Source organism: Nicotiana tabacum, chromosome 11 (assembly GCF_000715075.1).
Source record: "Nicotiana tabacum cultivar K326 chromosome 11, ASM71507v2, whole genome shotgun sequence".
Taxonomy (NCBI): Eukaryota; Viridiplantae; Streptophyta; class Magnoliopsida; order Solanales; family Solanaceae; genus Nicotiana; species Nicotiana tabacum.
In genome coordinates, this window is record NC_134090.1 from 95,282,859 (window position 1) to 95,303,838 (window position 20,980).

Sequence of the window (20,980 nt, forward strand, 5' to 3'; positions counted from 1 at the left end):
ATGCACCTACTTTTGCCCGTCATCTTGCAATGGAGTTAGAGAGGATGTACCGTACACTAGGAGGTCAGCCGGGTCAAGCCCCAATGTGAGTAGATGTTCTAGTGATTAAAAGCAAAAGATTGTGGAGTGAAGCGTGGTCATAGTTGTTGGAACTTTTCATATAATAGTCATGTTTTAGTTTAAGTCCATGTTGAGTCTTTTAAACCATTTTTTAAAGTATTGTCCAAATGTAATGTCATTTCTGTCTTTGTACTGTTTCGTTTGTTAAAATAAATAAAAGTAATAATAATTGTTTCCGCCAGAACTACGCTCGGTCTGATTCATGCGGGGTCATGATACGTAGGCAATCTCCATAGGATTCGACCACAACCAAAAGAAAAGAATAAAATGAATAAAGGGGGAGAGGAATAAAAGATAGGCGTGAGTGACAATAAAAGGGAAAGGTCAGGAAAAGCTGGGATGACACAAGCAATCGAGCAAATACATGGTATAAATGACTAATTACCTAGGTGCATTGCATCCCTATGTATGGTTGTTTATTTGTTAAAACTCTAATCACTAACAAGTTTGGTTTTTGTTAATCAGAATTCAAGCAGTTAGTACACCTAAGCATACTGGCAACCCACCCCTACCAAACCAGATCCAAAGGAGAAATAATCATGTCTATCCCAGATGTAGACACCAGTGTCATTGAAGGAAAAGAGTTGGACGTTAACGCCATAAAAGAAGAGATGTACAAATTAAAACAACAAATGGCCGAAATGTATCAGGCCTGGGCTAAAGGACAACCGCCATCCGCCTACCCGGCTAACCCTACCTTCACTCCACCACCGGCTCAAACTCAGGATCATCCTGCCACCGATCTATCCCCGAGCTTTCCCATTTACCAACACTACCGGGGCACCACTTCTCATACACCACAATCTCCACCCCCTAAACCGATTCATACCCCCTCCACCAGTAACTCCTGTCTTCGTAGCATCTCCACCAGCTGCACTCCACAAATCTCCTAGCGAGCCTATGTTCCAGGCCCAAGACAACCAATACTACCCCTCGGAGCCCACTTTCAAAGCTCCAGAAACCCTTTCCTATACTCCTCACTTTGACCTCCCGATAGAAGCTGATAAACCAGTCAAAAATACGGAACATGAGGAGATGTTCAGGAAAGTTAAAAGCTTAGAACAATCATTCAGAGACATGCGGGGGTTGGGAGGGCAAGTCAGCGTGGCCTACAATTCCCGAATGTGCAATTACCGGCAGGTTTCAAGATGCCCAAGTTTGATCTATACAACGGGCATGGCGATCCAGTAGACCACTTGAGGGGTTTTTGCAGCAAGATGAGGGGAGCTGGAGGAAAAGATGAATTGTTAATGGCTTACTTCAGTCAGAGTTTGAGTGGATCAGCATTGGAATGGTATACCCGCCAAGACCGTGGGAGATGGTACACATGGGATGATCTGGCGCAAGCATTTGCTTGTCACTTCCAATACAATCTTGAGATCATTCCAAATCGACTGTCCTTGACTAAACTTGAGAAGAAGCACTGTGAAAGCTTCAGAGAATATGGTTTCAGATGGAGGGAGCAAGCAGCAAGAGTAGATCCCCCAATGAAGGAAAGTGAGATGGTAGATTACTTCCTACAGGCTTTGGAACCTACTTACTATGGCCATTTGGTCTCAGCTATGGGAAAGTCATTCAACGAAGTATTAAAGATGGGGGGCATGGTAGAAGAAGGCCTCAAGTTGAATAAACTCACGAGCTATTCGGCTATTAAAGCGACTACTCAGGCTATTCAGGGCGGCATAAGAGGGATTGGGAAGAAGAAAAGAGAGGAAGCAGCAATGGTTGATTCAGGAACTTGGTCTGGATCCAGAGGTTCACCTTACCACTACAATCAACCTCGACCCCACCAACAAACTTATCACCACAATCCACCCCAACACTATTATCCCCCACCAGAACCTCATTTTTTCGTCCACCATACACAAGCATACAACCAACCTCCTGCCACACTCAATGGCGTGCTCCTGTCCTACCAAATACTTATCCACATCCACGAGCCTACCAAAACACTCCCGGACCAAGTTTCAGGCCTAGTCAAGCATTCAAGGGTGAAAGGTTGCAGAAAAAGAAAACCTTTACTCCGTTGGGAGAATCATACACTAGTCTGTTCCACAGGCTAAAACAGCTAGATATGCTAAGGCCGATACAGTCCAAACTGCCAAATCCTCCTCCAAAGAATCTTGACTATACTGTCAGCTATGAGTATTGTTCTGGTACTCCGGGTCATGATACAGAAAAGTGCTGGCACTTGAAAAATGCGATACAGGAGCTTATTGATACCAATAGAATTGAAGTTCAAGCTCCCGAAGCACCCAATATCAACAGGAATCCGATGCCAACCCATCAGGAGGCAAATATGATCGAAATAGTGCATGCGGAGGGAGAACCCAAGAAGCCATCACAGACCGTCATGATGATTCAGTCTAGTGGAGTCAAGACAGATGAACAATCAGCAGATGAGAAGTTGGTGCTCAAGCAGAGCAAAAAGAGTGTTGAGCCATCTGTGGCAGTTGAGAAGGGGTCTTTAAGCAAAGTTGCAACAAAACAGGAAGGGGTGATGGTGATTGTACCGGGAGCGGCCAACAAACCCATCATAATCGTGGAAGGAGCCCGCGCAGATCGGGTTATTATCAAGCCAGTAATCTAGTTACCAATAATCAACAGCAAGGCTATTCCATGGAATTACGAACGGGTAACGGTGATGTACAAAGGGAAGAAAGTCAAAGAAGAAATCTGTGAAGTACAGGGTTTGACTCGCTCGGGAAGGTGTTTTACTCCCGAGGAGTTAAGAAGAGCTAAAGATAATCCATTGCTAGTAAAGAAAGCCGTAACTAAAGAAGAAGAAGAAGAATTCTTGAGGAAGATGAAGTTACAGGACTACTCTATTGTGGAACAATTAAGAAAGACGCCTGCTCAAATTTCCCTATTATCATTATTGATCCATTCGGATGAGCACCGTCAAGCTTTAATGAAGATCTTGAATGAGGCGCACGTTCCCGATAAGATCTCCGTGAATCACTTGGAAAAAATAGCTAACAAAATCTTCGAAGCAAACAGAGTCACGTTTTCTGATGATGAATTGCCTGTAGAAGGTACTGAGCACAACAGAGCTCTTTACCTCACATTAAAATGTGAGAACTCTATGGTGACTCGGGCATTGGTTGATAGCGGGTCAAGCGCAAACATCTGTCCTCTCTCCACTCTAAGCAAGTTGAAAATAGAAGATGAGAGGATCCATAAGAACAGTATTTGCGTGCAGGGATTTGATGGCGGAGGTAAAGATTCAGTTGGGGACATAGTGCTGGAGCTGACGATAGGGCCAGTTGAGTTCACAATGGAGTTTCAGGTGTTGGATATAGCTGTTTCCTATAATTTACTGTTGGGTCGACCATGGATCCACGCCACTAAAGCAGTCCCATCAACACTACACCAGGTAGTCAAATTTGAATGGGATAGACAAGAAATAGTTGTGCATGGGGAAGACAGTTTATGTGCTCGCAGCAATGCCATTGTACCAATCATTGAAGTGGAAGATGACCAGGGACCATAGGTCTACTAGGTTTCTGACACGATGTTGGTAGAGAAAGTTCCGGAGGGGAAATACATTCCAAATCCAAAGATAACCGCCGCATCAGTCATGGTAGCCTATGAGATGTTGAAGAATGGTTTTGTACTCGGTAAAGGTTTGGGCTCATCTTTGCAAGGCATCATACAGCCGGTGTCTCTTCCCGAAAACTTGGGAACATTTGGTTTGGGATTCAAGCCCACTGCCGCAGACATAAGAAAGGCCAGAAAGCTAAAACAGAAGGCATGGGCCCTTTCAAATCCAGTCCCACGTCTTTCCAAATCATTTGTCAAGTCCGGTACCAGAAGTCGCCCAATAACAACAATTCCCAGTTCTGTGACTGATCCTGACAAAGAGTTAATTGAAATATTTGAGAAGTTGTTCGACAGTGTGAACATGGTGGAAATTGGAGAGGGTTCTAGCAACGTGGAAGTGCAATTTGTCGGGCCAAAAACAAAGCTTAACAATTGGAAGGCTACTCCTCTCCCCACTCGGAAGGAGTCTTGGTAGTTTATTTTGAGTTTCCTTCAGTTTGTCTGGGTTATTCCAGGGTTGTAATTCAGATTTTTATCTTTCAGTCTGTTTGAAGTGTGCTAACCTTGTTATCTTTCATCATTTAATGAAATGCGGTTTCCCTTTGTTTATCATTCCTGATAGTTTTTCTTTTGTTTTTTGTACAGTTCTTTTTACACTAGTTCTAATGACATGACATGCATGAGGAATCCTCAGCCCAGTCTTAAAAATCAATCTGATTCCGAAATAATAGTTCAAGAAGTAGATTGTGACTACGAATCAGAATACGATGAAGATGAAGCCTTCGAAGAGATCAGTAAGGAGTTAATTCACTTCGAAGAAAAACCCAAACCCAACCTGAATGAAACAGAAACCGTCAATTTAGGGGACACAGATAATGTCAGAGAGACTAAAATAAGTGTCCATTTCGAGCCAAAGATGTGGGAAGAGTTAATCAAAGCACTCATCGAATACAAAGATGTTTTTGCATGGTCGTATGCCGACATGCCGGGTCGAGCACTGATTTAGTGGTCCACAAATTGCCCACCGATCCAGCATTTCCTCCCGTCAAGAAAAAGTTGAGGAGATTCAAAACTGATATGAGTGTGAAGATTAAAGAAGAAATCACCAAGCAGTTGGATGCAAAGGTTATTTGGTTCACTCGATACCCTGTTTGGTTGGCTAATGTCGTACCTGTGCCAAAGAAGGACAACAAGATCAGAGTATGCGTTGATTACCGCAATCTCAACAAAGCAAGTCCGAAGGATAACTTCCTACTACCCAATATCCACATTTTGATCGATAATTGTGCCAAGCATGAGATTGGATCTTTTGTGGATTGTTATGCAGGGTATCATCAGATTCTAATGGATGAAGAAGATGCAGAAAAGACGACATTTATCACACCATAGGGAACTTACTGCTACCGGGTAATGCCATTTGGTTTGAAGAACACCGGGGCAACTTACATGAGAGCGATGACTACTGTGTTTCATAATATGATACACAAGGAGATTGAGGTATACGTGGATGATGTGATCATAAAATAAAAGCATCAGGCCGACCACGTTGGGGATTTGAGTAAATTCTTCCTGAGACTTCGCAGGTACAACCTCAAGCTTAACCCTGCTAAGTGCGCATTTGGTGTTCCATCCCGAAAGCTGTTGGGATTCATAGTCAGCCGGCGAGGCATCGAGTTGGACCCATCAAAGATCAAAGCCATCCAAGAATTTCCACCTCCGAGGAACAAGACTGAAGTGATGAGTCTATTAGGGAGGTTGAGCTACATCAGCAGGTTTATTGCTCAGCTCACAACAACTTGTGAGCCTATTTTCAAATTGCTGAAGAAGGATACTGCGGTCAAATGGACTAATGAGTGTCAAGAAGCATTTGATAAGATAAAAGGATACTTGTCAAACCTACCTGTGCTGGTTCCGCTAGAACCAGGGAGACCTTTGATTCTTTACTTGACAGTCTTGGAAAATTCATTTGGCTGTGTACTGGGGAAGCATGACATTACCGGCAGAAAGGAACATGCTATCTACTATCTTAGAAAGAAGTTCACGACTTATGAGGTTAAGTACACTCATCTGGAAAGGACATGTTGCGCCCTAACTTGGGTGGCTCAGAAATTGAAACATTATTTGTCATCCTACACTACTTACCTCATTTCACGTTTTGATCCGTTGAAGTATATATTTCAAAAACCTATGCCGACAGGGAGACTTGAGAAGTGGCAGATATTGCTCACAGAGTTTGACATCATCTATGTGACTCAAGCTACGATGAAAGCCCAAGCATTGGCCGATCATTTAGCCGAAAACCCGATCGATAAAGATTACGAACCATTGAGAACTTATTTTCCTGATGAAGAAGTGATGCATATCGATGAACTGGAGCAAATTGAAAAACCAGGCTGTAAACTTTTCTTTGATGGGGCTGCCAACATGAAAGGAGTCGGAATAGGAGCTGCGCTTATTTCTGAAACAGGGCATCACTATCCTGTTACGTCTCAGCTTCGGTTTTATTGTACCAACAATATGGCTGAGTATGAAGCCTGTATTTTGGGTCTAAGGCTAGCTGCAGACATGGATATCCAAGAAGTCTTGGTCTTGGAAGACTCGGATCTTCTAGTACATCAAATTCAAGGAGAATGGGAAATGTGAGATTTGAAGCTCATACCGTACCGACAATGTTTGCATGATCTTTGTCAACGATTTCGATCAGTGGAGTTCAGGCATATTCCAAGGGTCCATAATGAGGTCGCCGATGCTTTGGCTACCCTGGCATCAATGTTGCACCATCCAGACAAAGCTTATGTCGATCCTCTGCATATTCAAGTCCGAGATCAACATGCTTACTGTAACATGATTGAAGAAGAACTTGATGGCGAACCATGGTTCCACGATATCAAGGAGTACATCAGAATGGGGATATATCCAGTGCAAGCCACGAGGGATCAAAAGAGAACAATTTGACGATTGGCAAATGGATTCTTCTTAAGTGGAGGAGTTTTGTATAAGAGAACACCAGACCTTGGATTATTAAGATGCATAGATGCTAGACAAGCTATGGCTGTCATGTCCGAAGTACATTCAGGAGTCTGTGGACCACATATGAGCGGATATGTGTTGGCAAAGAAAATTCTCCGAGCAGGCTATTATTGGCTTACGATGGAGCGAGATTGTATCAATTTTGTGCGCAAATGTCATCAGTGCCAGATACACGGAGATTTGATTCATTCTCCACCATCGAAATTGCACACAATGTCGGCACCATGGCCCTTCGTTGCTTGGGGCATGGATGTCATTGGACCAATTGAGCCAGCAACATCCAACAGGCACAGGTTCATTCTGGTAGCCATAGATTATTTCACCAAGTGGGTTGAGGCCAAAACTTTCAAATCGGTGACTAAGAAAGCAGTGGTCGATTTTGTTCACTCAAATATCATCTGTCGATTCGGAATTCCAAAGGTTATCTACAGATAATGGTGCTAATCTTAACAGTAACTTGATGGAAGAGGTATGTCAACAGTTTAAGATTACACATCGCAATTCTACCCCATATCGTCCCAAGGCGAATGGAGCAGTCGAGCCAGCCAACAAAAACATAAAGAAGATACTTCGGAAAATGGTAGAAGGTTCGATGCAATGGCACGAAAAATTACCATTTGCGTTGTTGGGATATCGCACTACTGTTCGTACTTCGGTAGGTGCAACTCCTTATTTGTTGGTATATGGCACTGAAGTAGTAATACCTGCAGAAGTTGAAATCCCTTCCCTTCGGATTGTCGCTGAGGCTAAGATTGATGATGATGAGTGGGTCAAAACCCGTTTGGAGCAGTCGAACTTGATTGATGAAAAAATATTGGTAGCAGTATGTCATGGCCAGTTATATCAAAAGAGAATGGCAAGAGCATACAACAAAAGGGTGCGTCCTTAAAAGTTTGAAGTGGGTCAGCAAGTGTTGAAACGTATCCTTCCACATCAGGTGAAGCAAAAGGCAAGTTCGCCCCGAATTGGCAAGGGCCATTTATTGTAACCAGAGTATTGTCCAATGGTGCTCTATGTTTAACAGATATCGAAGAAAAATGCATAGACATGACCATCAATTCCGATGCAGTCAAGAGATATTATGTATGATTTCTTTGTTATAATTGTTGATTGTTTGTACCGGGCATTGTTTCGAAGATTGAAATGATGAAGACAATTCGTTCTGCTATCTAAACACTTTACCCTTTGTTCCACCTTTTGATCTTCATTTATTTCTTTCATACCCCTCTTTTGGAATCAATAACAAAAAAGAGAGAAAAGAAAGAAAAAGAGAAAAGAAAAGAAGTGAAAAGAGAAAGTATAACAACAAGGAAATTCAAGTGTGAACTACGTTTGACTTGATTCCTGTTAAGGATACGTAGGCAGCCTCACGACTTGTTCATAGTAAAATAAAATATCAAAAGATCCCCAAGCAAGAAACTGGGGCAGAAGTTGTACTTGTAATAAGAAATGTGATTCCAAGAGTTGTAATTTTAAACCCATGTCAAATTGTTTTGAGACTTTGATACCCTTTCTTTCTAACCCCATCCAAAAGCCCACATTACGGTCCAAAGAAAGACCTTCCGATCAGTCTTCGAGAGATGCCAAGTTGAGCAAATAGAGGTGATTCATATCAGGATAACACTCTCGTCCAAGCAGGAAAAGTAATGAAAATGAGAAAATCTTATTGGTGAAAACCCTCATGGGCACCATGAGACGACAAAAGCTGAGAGAAAGTAAAAATGAAGAGTCTTATTGGTGAAAACCCTCATGGGAACCATGAGGCGACGAAAGCTCAGAGAAAGTAAAAATGAGAGATTCTTATCGGTGAAAACCTTCACAGGCACCATGAGGCAACGAAAGCTGAGAGAAAGTAAAAATAAGAGAGTCTTATCGGTGAAAACTTTCGTGGGCACCATAAGGCGACAAGGAATTTAGGAACAAACAAATGAGAGAGGTTTGTCGGTGAAAACCCTTCAGGGCACTGCAAGTCGAACAAGGTCCGTAGTTGGCGAAAGTAAAATTGGGTTGTGGAAATCTTGGAGAACAAAGTAAAACAATTGGAAAGGAGATTGGTTAAATAGACTGGGCTGATTAATCCAAAATTCATACCATGATCATTGGTGCCAGTGACTCCACTCAGATAAGTTCCTTTTTCCTATCTCCAACAGTCATCCAAATTTGGATTTTCTTCTTTATTCTTAATTCTCAAAATCGTCGCATTTCATTGCTATTAATTTTTACTCATCTAAAGCTCTTCCAAGGTTAGCTTTGTTCCAACAAATAAGAAGGAATGTCAAAGTGTACTACCAGATTCAAAATTGCACAAAGCAAAATACGGCTAGGACATGTTGGAGATAGTATGATGAAAAGTGGGACCTAGGGTGTAAGCAAAGGTTAAATCGGTGGAATGGTTCAGTAATGTCATGAGAGATGTATGGTTACAAATAAAAGGGTCAGAAGTGAAAAACAACAGTTGGGGATCCTGCAGTTAAGGATCAGTCATGAGGTCAAAATAGTCCTTTCGACCAGTTCAAGGCAGTCTGTTGAAGCAAAGCATGGCAAAAAGAAAACCATCCCCAGCAAGAATGCCACAACTAACCACCACGTTTTAAACTGACAAGATTTTCTTTGATTTGAAACAGGGGCAAAAATGACATTTATTTCAGGAAGCACCCTGTAAGGAAAGCAAGTACCATGCAGGTTTGATCGTATAAATTCTCAGGACCCTCCTGGAAAATGGGACTTAGCTTTAATTCAAAACATTCATGAGTACAAGATCTAGCATAAGCTCTACTTTGTGAAAATATAAGTTGGTTTGAATTTTTCATTTTTTTAAGACAAGACTCAATTCGAAACTTCAGGACCCTCCTGGAAAATGGGACCTAGGTTAAAATCCAAAACAAACATAAGTAGTGAATATAGGACAAATGTGTACCAAAAGGGATATAAGTTGGCTTCAAAGTTCGCATAAGAGTTTTCAGGACCCACCTGAATATGGGACGTAACTTTAAACATTCCATTAGATAAGTAAGTGTTGTTATAAGGAGTACAATTTAGCCGTAAAATTGTTACTCTTAAGATAAGACTTGATTTTTGATTGTCAGGACCCTCCTAGATAATTGGACGTAGTTTAAAACTGGCTTGGATAACAAGATTTATCATAAGACATACCTTCAGTAGATATAATTTAGCTTTAAAATTGTCGTTAATTAAGAGTTGTCAGGACCCTCCCAGATAATGGGGAGTAGTTTAAGACCTTCTTAGATAACAAGATTTAGCAGACGTCATACCTTTAAAAGATATAGCTTAGATTTAAAATAGTCGTTTAGTTAAGAGTTGTCAGGACCCCTCCTGGATAATGGGACATAGCTTTCAAATTCTTAGTAATATTTGGTAATATAATTCAGTTTAACACTCACAGATGCGCCCAGCTACCAAACTGGGGCAGAAAATTTTCTTTTGTTTTGTCTATTTTTGTTGAAGTTAGGTGCCCATCTGAATAACAGGGAGAACAACACGGATGTTAAAGATAAGAGCATGACCAAGTACTAGCATACATGCGTCCACCTGGAGAACAAGGAGAAACAGTTGAAATATCAACAATCAGGCATCCACCTGGAGAACAAGGAACAACAGTTGAAGTACCAGCAATCAGGCGTCCACCTGGAGAACAAGGAACAACAATTCAAGTTTCAGCAATCAGGCGCCCACCTGGAGAGCAAGTGAGTACAATTCAAGTTTCAACTTTCAAGTTCTTATTGATATTTGGTAACATGATTTAGTTTACACTCATATATATGCCCAGCTACCAAACTGGGGCAGAAAATTTTCTTTGTTTTTGTCTATTTTATTGAAATCAGGCGCCCACCTGGAGAGCAAGGGAATACAATTAAAGTTTCAGCAATCAGGCACCCACCTGTAGAGCAAGGGAATACAAATCAAGTTTCAGCAGTCAGGCGCCCACCTGGAGAGCAAGGGAATACAATTCAAGTTTCAGCAATCAGGCGCCCACCTGGAGAGCAAGGGAATACAATTCAAGTTTCAGCAATCAGGAGCCCACCAGGAGAGCATGGAAGTATAATTCAAGTTCAACGGTCAGACATCTACTTGGAGGAAAGGGAAAACATCTCAGGTTACAATTAAAGTCAATAACAAAAGAAGTTCGCGGCAAGAATGCGAGTCAACAGTCCGAGCTGATCAACAAAAGTTAGTCATGATCCAAAAAAAAAGAGAGAGAAAGGCAAGAAGTGAATCCAAATGCAGAAGTTGATGAAATATGTGAGCTTCTCAAGATATGGTTAAGGTGACAAGCACTACATGTCCGGTCTTGATCCGAAAATCTGAAGAAGAACGGTCTAGCACTTGCAACTAGCAAGCGTCAAGGTTCAAATCCAAAGTCTGCATGAAGAACCATTCAAGACTCAAGATCTAGCTTCAGAAGACTTATAGATAGGAATCTTGTAACTCATAGTTGATAGGCTTAGCTAGTTTTTTCCATGTTTTGATTTTTGATGTAACATCAGGATTGCGGGTCGGAGCCTCAGACGTAACCTCACTCGACTCTCGAACATCACTTCATCACCTCATCCATTTCTGAACTACACGCGGCCTGATTCCCTTATAACCCGGGATATGTAGGCTGTCCAAAACCAGGACTCGGTTGCACCTTTTCTTTTTATTTTTTTCCTCTTTTGAATACCGATATGGCAAAAAAATTAGTCACATGGTTCACTTTATCTATGCCCGAAAACTCTTTGTGTTTCCGAGCAAAGAGGGGCAGCTGTGAACACCTAATTTTTGACCGCACTCAAATTTTATACTAGTTTATTGTAAATATTTCTTTTAGGTCTAATCATAATATTTTTAAAAATTTTTTATCTTACTTTTAATATGTTTTACTTTAGAAAAAAAGGGGTGCCAAGAAAAGTTAAAATAAAATAAATAATAAACTAACGGAAGAACAAGAATCAGTAAATTAAGAAAGATACAAAATAATATCCCTTTTACCCATGATCTCCTCAACCGCCCCACGATTTCTCCTCCTAACTCCTATTTTCCACTTCCTCATATTAGTGACTTTCCCACTTCCTCATATTAGTGACTTTTCCACTTTCTCATATTAGTGACTTCCCCACTTCCTCATGTTAGTGCTCACTCCCTCACGTCTCACATCACGCGCACACACACAATCACTGGCGCACACACACAATCACTGGCACACACACACACATACAAATCCATATAATACACTTCACAAATAAAAAGAAAAAAAAGAGAGAAAAAAATAATTCAAGTAAGAATAAACGAGAGGAGAAGTTCAAAACACAGAGACGAAAAAAAGGGATGACTTCTTCTTAACGGAGACAGGGGGTATACACTCCATATACAGTCACTATACATTTTATATACGCTAGCGATACTCTCAATATACACTGGATATACACGGGCAACCATTGAAAAATACAAGGTCATGAACCCCACCCCAGACCACCACCCTTGACTTCGTCTTCTCTAAAGGACCCCCCCTTCGATTTTCATCTTCTCCACTGGAAAAACTCAAAAAAAAAAAAACCAACCAAGAAAATCAGTCCAAACACACCTCACAAAATAGCTCCATAACCACCAAGTGCTAGTGTCGGAATATTGGAGTTTCGAGGTTACAGATTGTTGGTTCTGTTTGTGGTTCGAGAGGTCCTCGAGGTTGCCGCCGGCAAAGGTTTGTGGTCGTGGCCTTTGTTCTTGGATTGATATTTGAGTTACAGAAATGTAAAGTTTGATCCGGTCAATATAAAGGTCCATTCCCAATCTAATTTTTTATCCTTCAAATGCATTTGGATCTAGCAAAAGAAAATTCCGTTAGCTACAAGTTGTTTGCGTGCCATATTTTGCCATGCTTTAAAGTCTAATTTGATCCTTTAACTTGGTGCCATGATATTTGCTACAATTTTATTTGCATTATGAATGTTTAAGTTAAGTGAAATTCTTGTTGTTTAAGTTAAATGAGTAAGTTAAATGATATTCTTGTTGTTATGTAGTTGCAAGTGTGTTAAAGTCATGAATGTATATACATACTATTTCTATAATCTGATGTCCTAGGTATAAATAAAAGAATATTATTTCCTTTATTAGATCTAAAGGGAAACAACAAACTGAAATTTGTTAGAGCTAAAAGTCGTGTAGGCTAGTTGCTATAGAATGAGCCAAATAACTGGCCACTGGTATTGGAAATCGGACATAAGCTTGGTATAAGAATGATGTTTTAGTTGAAATAAATCACATTGCACCTTAGCGTTTTAGTTAAATGCTGACCTATTTCTTCGATAATCAAGAACGTCGAATTATTCAACGATACTAGTATGCCTGTACCCACGTTCTCTTAATAATCTATTATCGTAATTGTGTACACGTTCGCGTGACATAATTACAATTTTTAGAATAAATAAAGGTACGCGTTCGCGCGATTTTGGCCAAGTTTTTCTTTGTAATAATAATAAAGTGTTGTTAATCGTGTACACGTACGCGTGACATGATTTTTAACGCGCCAAACAAAATGAGTACACATACGCATGACTCGTTTCAGGTTAATTTCTTAATTAAAAGCGGTAAAAAGGTAAATGCACATAGGTTCTAAAATGAGTAATTAAACAATTTTAATAAGCCAAGTATGATCAAAGCAACCGTGCTAAAATCACGGAACTCGGGAGTGCCTAACACCTTCTCCCGGGTTAACATAATTTCTTACCCAGATTTCTGTGTTCCCAGAATGTAAACAGAGTCAATATTTTCCTCGATTCGGGATTCGAACTGGTGACTTGGGACGCCATAAATTATCCCAAGTGGCAACTCTGAATCTTTAATTGAAATAAATCTCGTTTCAATTGTCACTTTAATTGAAAAAACTCTTTTATACCCCTCGGTGTAGTGAAAAAGGAGGTGTGACAGCTGTCATGAGGTTCTCAGGAACATGGGGATAGTGGAGACGAATGTGGTCGATTTTGCTACTTTTTGCTCGTTTGGATCTATCAAGACTTGGTAGAGAGATTATTGTTTGGCTAGACCAGTTAGGTCATTAGCTTTGACTTGGAAGCAGTTTACTCAGCTATTTCTGGAGAAGTTTCTCCCCATCTCTTAGAGAGAGATCTATCGGAGGCAGTTTGAGCATCTCCAGCGGGGTTTTATGACTGTTACTCAGCATGAGACCAAATTTATCGACTTGGCTCGTCATGCTCTTATCATACTTCCCACCGAGAGAGAGAGAGTGAGGAGGTTCATTGGGGGACTCGTTCAGCCCGCTCAGTCAGCTAGAGGTGGAGGTAGAGGTACTAGAGGTGGAGGTAGAGGTACTAGAGGTGGAGGTAGAGGTATTAGAGGTGGAGGCAGAGGTATTAGAGGTGGAGGTACAGGTACTGTTCTGGTTCGTAGTAGAGATGCTTCGATTTTATTTGATCTAGGGTCTACCTACTCCTATGTGTCGACTTATTTTGCACCGTATCTGGTCATGTCTAGTGGTTCTTTGAGTTCTCCCATTTATATGCTTACACCGGTGAGTGATTCTATTGTGGTAGATCGAGTCCATCGTTCATGTATAGTTGTTATTGAGGGTTTTGAGACTCATGTAGATTTGCTTCTTCTGGACAGGTTGATTTCAATGTCATATTGGGGATGGATTGGTTATCACCTTACCACACTATCTTGGACTGTCATGCCAAGACTGTAACCTTAGCCTTGCCGGGTTTGCCTCGTTTAGAGTGGAGAGGGACTCCTGGTCATTCCACCCGTAGTGTTATTTCTTACATGAAGGCTCAACGTATGGTCGAGAAGGGGTGTTTGGCCTATTTGTCTTATGTTCGTAATTCTAGTACTGAGGTCCCTTCTATTGATTCTATGCCTGTTGTTCGTGAGTTTCCTGAGGTATTCCCTTCAGACCTGCCGGGTATGCCACCCGATAGGGATATTGACTTTTGCATTGATTTGGCTTCGAGCACTCAGCCCATTTCTATCCCGCCGTATCGTATGGCCCCGCTTGAGTTGAAAGAGTTGAAGGAGCAGTTGCAAGACTTTCTTGAGAAAGGATTCATTAGACCGAGTATTTCGCCTTGGGGTGCGCCAATGTTGTTTGTTAAGAAGAAGAATGGATCGATGAGGATGTGTATTGATTACCGGTAGTTGAACAAGGTTACAATCAAGAATAAGTATCCATTGCCGAGGATTGATGATTTGTTTGATCCGCTTCAGGGTGCCAAGGTATTCTCGAAGATTGACTTGAGATCTGGCTACCATCAGTTCAGGATTAGGGCAACCGATGTCCCTAAGACATCTTTCTGCACTCGGTACGTGCATTATAAGTTCTTGGTGGTATCATTCGGGTTGACAAATGCCCCGGCAACTTTTATGGATTTGATGAACCGAGTGTTCAGGACTTACTTGGATTTATTTGTGATAGTCTTCATTGATGATATTTTGATCTATTCCTGTAGCGGGGAGGAGCACGAGCAACATCTTAGAGTGGTTTTTCAGACTTTGAGGGATAGTCAGTTGTATACTAAGTTTTCGAAGTGTGAGTTCTGGCTGAGTTCAGTTACATTCCTGGGTCATGTTGTATCAGCAAAGGTATTCAGGTTGATCCGAAGAAGATTGAGGCAGTCAAGAACTGGCCTAGACCAGTATCAGCTACAGAGATCCAGAATTTCTTTGGATTGGCAGGCTACTATCGTCGGTTTGTGGAGGGGTTTTCATCTATCGCAGCCCTGATGACCAGGTTGCCCCAGAAGGGTGCCTAGTTCAGAATGTCAGATGAGTGTGAGGCGAGCTTTCAGAAGCTCAAGACAGCTCTGACTACGGCACCGGTGTTTGTTTTGTCCACAGGTTCAGGGCCTTATACGATTTATTGTGATGCATCTCGTATTGGACTTGGTGCGGTGTTGATGTAGAGTAGCAAGGTCATTGCCTATGCTTCACGGCAGTTGAATATTCATGAGAAGAACTATCCGGTTAATGATTTGGAGTTAGCAGCCATCATTCACGCGTTGAAGATTTGGAGGCATTGTCTGTATGACATGGCATGTGAGGTATTCACGGATCACAAGAGTCTGCAATATTTTTTTTGTTCAAGCAGAAGGAGCTAAGTTTGAGGCAGAGAAGGTGGTTGGAACTATTAAAGGATTATGATATCACCATCTTATATCATCTGGGAAAGGCCAATGTGGTGGCCGATGCCTTGAGTAGGAAGTTAGCCAGTATGGGCAGTCTTGCTTATATTCCGGTCGGTGAGAGACCACTTGCTTTGGATGTTCAGGCTTTGGCCAATCAGTTTGTGAGGTTGGATGTTTCTGATCCCAGTCGTGTGTTATCTTGCATGGTCGCTCGTTCCTCTTTATTGGAGCGTATCCGTGATCGGCAGTATGATGATCCCCATTTGTGTGTCCTTAGAGACACGGTGCAGCACGGAGGTGCCAAGCAGGTTACTTAAGTGATGAGGGAGTTTTGAGGTTGCAGGGTCGAATTTGCGTGCCTAATGTGGATGGTCTTCGAGAGTTGATTTTAGAGGAGGCCCATAATTCCCGGTACTTTATTCATCCGGGCGCCACGAAGATGTATCAGGATTTGCGGCAACATTATTGGTGGAGAAGAATGAAGAAGGATATCGTTGCATATGTGGTCTGGTGTTTGAAATGTCAGCATGTTAAGTATGAGCATCAGAGGCCTGATGGTTTGTTTCAATAGATTGAGCTTCCCAAGTGGAAGTTGGTGCGGATCACTATGGACTTTGTTGTTGGACTCCCACGGACTCAGAAGAAGTTCGACGTAGTGTGGGTTATTGTTGATAGGCTGACCAAGTTAGCACATTTCATTCCTGTGGCAGTCTCCTACTCTTCCGAGAGGTTAGTTGAGATCTATATCCGGGAGATTGTTCGTTTTCATGGTATTCCCGAGTCTATCATTTCAGATTGAGGTACACAGTTTACCTCCCATTTCTGGAGAGCAGTTCAGCGAGAGTTGGACACATGGGTTGAGTTGAGCACAACGTTTCATCCTCAGACGGACGGGCAGTCCGAGCGGACTATTCAGATTTTGGAGGATATGCTCCGAGCTTGTGTTATTGACTTTGGAGGCTCGTGGGATCAGTTTTTTCCTTTAGCAGAGTTTGGCTACAACAACAACTATCATCGAGTATCCACATGGCTCTGTATGAGGCTTTGTATGGTAGGCGGTGTTGGTCGCTGGTTGGATGGTTTGAGCCAGGGGAGGCTCGGTTGTTGGGTACGGATCTGGTTCAGGATGCCTTGGACAAGGTCAGGATTATTCAGGATAGGCTTCGTATATCTCAGTCCAGGAAAAAGAGTTATACCGACTGTAAGGTTCGAGATTTGGAATTCATGGTCGGTGAGCGGGTATTGCTTCGGGTGTCGCCTATGAAGGGCGTGATGAGATTTGGGAAAAAGGGCAAGCTTAACCCTAGGTTCATTAGCCCGTTTAAGATTCTGAATCGAGTGGGAGAGGTGGCTTACAGACTTGCGTTGCCACCAAGCTTATCAGCCGTGCATCTAGTGTTTCACGTGTCCATGCTTCAGAAATATCATGGCGATCCATCCCACATGTTAGATTTCAGCACTGTATAGTTGGACAAGGACTCGTCTTATTAGGATGAGCCGATAGCTATTCTAGACCGACAGGTTCGTCAGTTGAGACCGAAGATTTTTCCTTCTGTTCGTGTTCAGTGGAGAGGTTAGCCAGTTGAGGCATCGACCTGGGAGTCCGAGTATGATATGTGGAGCCGATATCCCCATATTTTCCCCGACTCAGGTATTTTCTTCTTCTGTCCGTTCGAGGACAAACAATTGTTTTAGAGGTGGAGGATGTGATGACCCAAAATGTCATCACTTGTTTTAAAAGTAAATTCTATGCTCCGATGCCTTAAAAACCTCTTTCTGTCTCACCACGATTTGTGTGCGCATAGCCGGAAAGCCAATGTGTGAAAATCTGTGAAAAATGATAAATTTTGGCTTTAAAATGAATTAATTTGACTTCGGTCAACATTTTGGATAAATGGACCCGGACCTGTGATTTGACGGTCCCGGAGGGTCCGTAGGAAAATATGGGACTTGGGCATATGTCCGGAATCAAATTCCGAGGTCCTAAGCCCGAGAAATGAATTTTTGAAAGAAATTGTTTTGCTGAATTAAATATGAAATAAAGAGAAGAATTTATGTTTGAAACCATTGGTATCGGGATCGTATTTTGGTTCCGGAGCCCGGTACAGGTCTTATATATGATTTAAGATAAGCCTGTGAATTTTGGTAAGAAACGGACTTGAAATGACGCGAATCGGATCGTTTTTGAGTAAAAATGGAAAATTTGAAATTCTTAAGAAATTTCATTATTTGGATGCTAAATTCATAGTTGTTGATGTTATTTTGGTGATTTGAATGTACGAGCGAGTCCGTATGATGTTTTTAGCTTGGTGTGCATGTTAGGTTTGGAGCCCCGAGGGCTCGGGTGAGTTTTGGATAGGCCACAGATTGAAATTTGGACTTAGGATGTTGCAGATTTTATCTGGTATGCTCTAGGCCTGCAGGCTTCGCAATTGCGAGAAGTGGCCTGGGCTGCCTTGGGTCGTAAATGCGACGACTTTATCGCAAAAACGATACCGCAAATGCGAAAGTCCCTCCGCAAATGCGAAGATGCCCTGAACTCCCAGTCGTCGCAAATGCGACAAATTTATTACAAAAGCGACTTCGCAAATGCGAGCTTAGCAGAGCCTGGGTTCGCAATTGTGAACCCTGATCTCAATTGCGATACCTGCAACCTGTAAGTTCATAACTTAGACGCATTTTCAACCATTTTTTACATCTTCTCAAAACATAAACTCTATAGGGTAATTTTTCAAAGGCAACTTCTCTTCCAAATCGATTATACGAGCGAATTGGTGGTGGAATCAACAGGTAAAGCGATAGTAAAGGTTTGAATTGTGTTCCTGGCATTAAGGTAAGTGTTTGGTCTAACCCTAGCTTGAGGGATTAGGAGTTGCGTCCTATTTGCTATGTGTTAATTATTGAGTACGATGTATAGGCATGGTGACGAGTATCTATACGTTGGTGTCAAGCATGCCCGTGAGTTTTATACTATGATTAATGTGACTTCTTTTGTATTGTTCATGCCTTTTTTGAGGATTTCTATTAATGAGCAAGGCTCGTGGAAGTAATATTAGAATTTGAATATTGAAGAGCGTTGGCTCAAGTTGTAAAATGAATTGTAGAAGTATAATTGGCAATTGAACCCTATAGAGCATTGGCTCAAGTTGTGAAGTGAGTTGTGAAGTAAAATGTGAAAAGGAAAAGAGAAGAGGATTTTTGATATTGTTCCCTCGTCGGGATTCAATTGTTGTACTGTTATTTCCTTGCCGGAATTTTATTGTGATTTCATTTGTTTCCTTGCCCTTATTTCTTGTTAGTATTGTTTTGGTAAGAGAGTGTTAAAGCAGGAAGGGTGATGCCGTGCACTTGTCCTTGATTTTCCTAAATCTTGCTGATAATTGAGTTATGTTGTCCTTTACGTTTATTTACTGATTTTCTATTGTTACCTAATTCTATTATGTTGTTATTGATTTCCTTGCCGGGATTTTGTTGTTCCCTTATTGTTCCCTTGTCGGGGCTCCATTGTGATTGGCGTTGAATTATATATTGGGATCGGGTTGCACGTCGCACCAATATTATATTTGGATCGAGTTGCACGACGCAATAATATTATATTTGGATCGGGTTGTATGCTGCAACAATATTATATTTGGATCGGGTTGCATGCCACAACAATACTATATTGGGATCGGGTTGCACGCTGCAACAACAATATAATTGGACCGAGTTGCACGCCATAACAGTGATAAATGATATGGATCGGGTTGCACGCTGCAACAGAGTTATTATGTTTTGGGATCGGGTTGCGCGCCACAACAATTGATAATACGAAATGTTCATAGATTAGTTACGAGTTCCTTATTGTTTGGTTGTAAAATTCTAAATTGTTCTTATGCTTTTCTCTTAATTTACTGTTGGTACTGATATTCCCCCACAACATGTACCCCCTCCATCTTTACTTGTTTATTCATGTTTTATTTTCCGCTGCATATTATATAACTACACATGTTTATTTGGTAGTCTGGTCCTAGCCTCGTCACTACTTCGCTGGGGTTAGGCCAGGCACTTACCAGCACATGGGGTCGGTTGTGCTGATACTACACTCTGCACTATGTGTAGATCCCGGAGCGGCAGCTTTTGGACCGTAGCATTGGGTGGCTGCCTTCAGTCCAGTTAAAGATCCCGAGGTAGTCTTGCAGGCGTCCACAGGCCCGACGTTCTCTTCTATCTTTATGTGTATTTTGTTTTCATTTGCTTCCGAGACAAATTTTACTTTCTTTCCAGACATTTGTATGTAGTATTCATAGACAGTCCGTGATATTGTGACATCATATTCCGGGTAGAGATGTGTGTTGGCATTATCGTACTGTTTATGGTTAATTTATCAGACTAAGTGTTAATATTTCACTGTTATTCACATATTAGTTTAAATAGTTAAAAAGGCTAAATAAAAGATTTAGGGATTTTTTATTACGCGACTTGCCTAGCTTTCACAAGTAGGCACCATCACGACTCCCGAGGGTGGGAAATCCGGGTCGTGACACAGAACGACAGATTATTTAGTGCTGCTGTGGTGCTGCCTTACACGTCTGTATTAAACCGAAATCGTACCAAACAAAAATAAAAAATACCTAACTATACCGAAATATTTTGGTATGGTATTTGGTATACACAATTAATAAACCGAATACCAAAATATCGAACCGAAGTACCGAATGCCCACCCCTACTTGGCATGCCTTGTCATATTGACACGTGACATGATCCTATTGACTTTTCGACTTGGCATTCTACATCATTTAACATGTGACACTAAACTGGGGCTCTAAGAAAATGACATCTTTGAGCCTAATGAAATGGGCTCATCATTTATAGCCCCATTATATGGGCTAGCCCAGTCGATATTTATTGAACTTAAGTAATTAATCCACTTATATTAGCCCATAATATTTGTTTGAACTAATATATTTAAAATATAGTCTAAATTATTTTATTGAATTTAAATCCAATAAATTTTGCATGCCTACAGATGTCAAGCTAAATAAGGCTTTACGAAGGCCATCATCATCCTTTGGAAAAATATATTTGCTGTAACAACTCGACTGGTCATTTTGCTTTCTAGATCTCCATTTTCCTAATTAAGTCTTCTCGTATGTGCTTTTACTATTTTAT